The 5214-nt window shown below is 36.2% G+C and overlaps 1 long non-coding RNA gene across 1 annotated transcript; it reads right to left on the reverse strand.

Moving 5' to 3' along the window:
- Nucleotides 1-2009: 2009 nt before the first annotated feature.
- Nucleotides 2010-2712, reverse strand: LOC109583874 (uncharacterized). Its single transcript, XR_002185746.1, has 2 exons — nucleotides 2474-2712; nucleotides 2010-2308 (listed from the first exon to the last, which is right to left on the reverse strand). It is a non-coding gene; the product is annotated as an uncharacterized LOC109583874 (long non-coding RNA).
- Between the last annotated feature and the right edge of the window lie 2502 nt (nucleotides 2713-5214).

A 5214-nucleotide genomic window follows, 5' to 3' on the forward strand; every position in this document is an offset into this window, starting at 1 on the left:
GTTCATTGCACTAAAAATGAAACAGTAAAAATACTTTATTATTGATATACAGCTAATTATGGATTATAATAATCATCACAAAGCTCATACAGTAGTATACAGCATTAATCTACAGGTGTAATTACAGTTGTAATCGATTAGGTGAGCCTTAGACAGGCCAGGATTGAGTACAAGAAGTCCCCATTGATGGTGAAAGATGGACAGCCACTCAAAGACATTAAGAAACACAGTCCATTGATATTCCTTTATTCGCACTGTGTAAATTGGCCATTATCCTTAACCACGCCCACCAATCAACTCAGACCTCCTCAGCTCGAGCAGCTTTCAGGATGGCCCATTCATTTATACAGTGGGATCTGCGCATGCGCAGTAAAAATACCGGGAACACCCTTAACCACGCCCACTAATCAACTCAGACCTCCTCAGCTCGAGCAGTTTTCAGGTTGGCCCATTCATTTATACAGGGAGATCTGCGCATGCGCAGTAAAAAATACCGTGAAAAGTTTACACACCACACAGTAATTACTAATTAAACAACAGCTAAATATCTCAGTATCATTATTATACAGAAATATTGTACAATTGAAAAGATATGAAAAGATATAATGAATATAAGCTGTCCTATCTTGGTAAAAGATGATCCATCACCTTGAGAAGGAGTAAGACTTCATTAGTGTACATCAAAGTCCATCTCACTATAAATAGAACAGTAAAAACACTAATATACAGCAGTTAAAACAGTATTGTACTGTATTTTAAAAAGTACTTTACCTAATTGTACACGTTCAGTAATACAGTAAAACTCATAAGCTTATACAGTAGTTATACATACACAATACAGTATTGATCTATAGTGTATTTACCTCGGTAACTACAGTTGTAATGGATAAGGTAAGCCTCGGACAGGCCAGGATTGAGTACAACAACTCCCCAATGATAGTGAAAGATGTCCCGTCGCCCAAAGACATCAAGAAAGAAGGTCCTTTAATATTTTAAGTCCCAGCCAGAGTCAATTTGTTAGCAAGAATAAGCCAGACATCTTCACTACAATGTTGGATGGGCCATAATCATTAACCACACCTACCAATTAACTCAGACCTCCTCAGCTCGAGCAGCTTTCAGGTTGGCCCATTCATTTATACAGAGGGATCTGCGCATGCGCAGTAGACAATACCGGGAACACCCACTAACAATCAATTCAAAGATGGTACAAATATACAGCACCTTTAAAAAATCATAAAAAATCCAAACTTGATCGGAATCAGCTCCACTTCTCTACACATCATAAGTACATGTATATGCATCACAAAATGTAATAAAACTGGGAAATTTTTCACTTGTCAATTTTATTGAAATTTCCCAAAAATCCCAGTACTATAGTACAGGGACTTTTGCCTGATTTTATAGCAACTATAAAAAATTCAAACTTTATCGGAATCAGCTAAACTTCCCTACACTGCATAAGTACATGTATATGCATCAGAAAATGTAATAAAACTGGGGGATTTTTCACTTGTCAATTTTATTGAAATTTTTTTAAAAATCCCTGTACTATAGTACAGGGACTTTAGCCCAATTTTTGAGCAACTATAAAAAATTCAAACTTCATCAGAATCAGCTCAACTTCCCTACACTGCATAAGTACATGTTTATGCATCAGAAAATGTAATAACACTGGGGAATTTTCTACTTTTCAATTTTTGTGAAATTTTACAAAAATCCCTGTACTATAGTACAGGGACTTTTGTCCAATTTTTGAGCAACTTTGAAAAATCATAAAAAATCCAAACTTGATTGGAATTAGCTGAATTTTTCTACACAGCATAAGGACATCAATATGTATCAGAAAATGTAATAAAAATTTGGAGTGATTTTTTGGCCATTTTTGCAAAAATGGTATGTTACTTACAGCAAGTTGGCCCATTCCTTTACAGAGGAGGTCTGCGCATGTGCAGTAGACACCACTCAACTTTCTGCGGATGCACAGACGCATTGCGCAATCTCCTTAATTAATTTATTAATAATACATTCTTTTAAGTAATAACAACACTACTGCCATCATCGCACCTAATAGTTAGCTAAATAGTCACTGTTATTGTTATAATAAACTTGATATTACACTAAAATACAGGTAATACTGTTTTCAGACCGTACAGTAATTAAACAACAGCTAAATATCTCAGTATATACAGTAATGTTGTACAATTAAAAAGATATAATGAATATAAGCTGTCCTATCTTGGTAAAAGATGATCCATCGCCTTGAGAAGGAGTAAGACTTCATTAGTGTACATCAAAGTCCATCTCACTATAAATAGAACAGTAAAAACACTAGTATACAGCAGTTAAAACAGTATTGTACTGTATTTTAAACATTACTTTACCTAATTGTACACGTTCAGTAATACAGTAAAACTCATAAGCTTATACAGTAGTTATACATAAACAATTGATCTATAGCCTGCGTATTTACCTCGGTAACTACAGTTGTAATGGATACGGTTAGCCTCGGACAGGCCAGGATTGAGTACAACAACTCCCCAATGATAGTGAAAGATGTCCCGTCGCCCAAAGACATCAAGAAAGAAGGTCCTTTAATATTTAAGTCCCAGCCAGAGTCAATTTGTTAACAAGAATAAGCCAGACATCTTCACTACAATGTAGGATGGGCCATAATCATTAACCACACCTACCAATTAACTCAGACCTCCTCAGCTCGAGCAGCTTTCAGGTTGGCCCATTCATTTATACAAGGGGATCTGCGCATGCGCAGTAGAATATACCGGGAACACCCTAACCACGCCCTCCAATCAACTTAGACAGGACCTCCTCCTCAGCTCGAGCAGCTTTCAGGTTGGTCCATTCATTTATACAAGGGATCTGCGCATGCGCAGTAGACAATACCTGGAACACCCATTAACAATCAGTTCAAACATGGTACAAGTATACAGCACCTTTAAAAAATCATAAAAAATCCAAACTTGATCGGAATCAGCTCAACTTCTCTACACATCATAAGTACATGTATATGCATCAGAAAATGTAACAACATTCAGGAATTTTTCACTTGTCAATTTTATTGAAATTTCCCAAAAATCCCTGTACTATAGTACAGGGACTTTTGCCCAATTTTGGAGCAAATATAAAAAATCATAAAAAATCCAAACTTGATCAGAATCACTTGAACTTCCCTACACTGCATAAGTACATGTATATGCATTGAAAAATGTAATAACATTCAGGAACTTTTGACTTGTCAATTTTATTGAAATTTCCTGAGAATCTCTGTACTATAGTACAGGGAGTTTTCTCCGATTCTGGAGCAACTATAAAAAATCATAAAAAATCCAAACTTGATCAGAATCAGCTCAACTTCCCTAAACTGCATAAGTACATATATATGCATCAGAAAATGTAATAATTGGGGAAATTTTTCACTTGTCAATTTTACTGAAATTTCCCAAAAATCCCTGTACTATAGTACAGGGACTTTTGTCCAATTTTGGAGCAACTTTAAAAAATCATAGAAAATCACAACTTGATTAGAATCAGCTGAATCTTTCTACACAGCATAAGAACATCAATATGCAACAGAAAATGTTATAAAAATTTGGAGTGATTGATTGGCCATTTTTGTAAAGATGGTATGTTACTTACAGTAAGTTGGCCCATTCCTTTACACAGGAGGTCTGCGCATGCACAGTAGACACCACTCAACCTTCTGCACATGCAAAGAAGTATTGCGCAATCTCCTTAATTCATTTATTAATAATACATTCTTTGAGTAATAATGACACTACTACCATCATCACACCTAATAGTTAGCTAAATAGTCATTGTTATTCTTATAATAAACTTGATACTACACTAAAATACAGGTAAAACAGTCCACACATCACACAGTTATTAAACAGTCGTATGTACAGTAATGTTGTACAATTAAAAAGATATAATGAATAAAAGCTGTCCTATCTTGGTAAAAGATGATCTATCATCTTGAAAAAGAGTAAAACTTCATTAGTGTATATCAAAGTCCATCTCACTATAAATAGAACAGTAAAAACACTAATATACTGCAGTTAAAACAGTATTGTACTGTATTTTAAACAGTACTTTACCTAATTGTACATGTTCAGTAATACAGTAAAACTCATGCTTATGAGTTATACATACACAATATTATATACAGTATTGATCTATAGTGTAATTACAGTTGTAATGGATGAGGTAAGCCTCGGACAGGCCAGGATTGTGTACAAGTCCCCAATAATAGTGAAAGACGGCCCGTCGCCCAAAGATATCGAGAAAAAAAGGTCCTTTAATATTTTAAGTCCCAGCCAGAGTCAATTTGTTAACAAGAATAAGTCTCCTTGCACTAGACATCTTCACTAGTATGTAGGATGGGCCATAATCATTAACCACACCTACCAATTAACTCAGACCTCCTCAGCTCGAGCAGCTTTTAGGTTGGCCCATTCCTTTATAGAGGGATCTGCGCATGCGCAGCAGACAATACTGGCCACACCCACCAATTAATTAACTCAGACCTCAGCTCGAGCAGCTTGCAGGTTGGCCCATTCCTTTATACAAGGGGATCTGCGCATGCGCAGATCACAATTAATTGAAAGGCTATTGTACGGGCAAGCCCAGGTCATGACATGGGCTTGCCCGGGGCATGCATGGGCTTGCACTGTGAGCAATCCCTTTGATGTATTGCGCAATATCCGGTCACTAGAAGATCCTCCTCAGCTCGAGCAGCTTTCAGGTTGGCCCATTCCTTCATACGGGGGATCTGCGCATGCGCAGTAGACAATACTGGCCACACCTACCAACCTTCTGAGCATGCTAGCTTATCTGAAAAGGTTGGTGGGTGTGACCAGTAATATAGAATATTTTCAAAGTTTTAGTGAGAATTGGTGTACCAAATTCTTTAAAAAACTATTAATACTCTTAAGTCCCAGCCAGAGTCAAGATTGTAGCAAGAATAAATCTCCTGTAGACATTTCATTGGAATTAATCACATGAATTAGCTCAAACTTCTACACAGCATAAATACATGTATATGCATCAGGAATTGTAATAAAACTAAGGAATTTTCTACTTGTCATTTTTTGTGAAATTTTACAAAAATCCCTGTACTATAGTACAGGGACTTTTGTCCAATATTTGAGCAACTTTAAAAAATCATAGAAAATCCAAACTTGATTGGAATCA

The sequence above is a fragment of the Amphimedon queenslandica genome, unplaced genomic scaffold (genome assembly GCF_000090795.2).
Source record: "Amphimedon queenslandica unplaced genomic scaffold, v1.1 AMPQUscaffold_13273, whole genome shotgun sequence".
NCBI lineage: Eukaryota > Metazoa > Porifera > Demospongiae > Haplosclerida > Niphatidae > Amphimedon > Amphimedon queenslandica.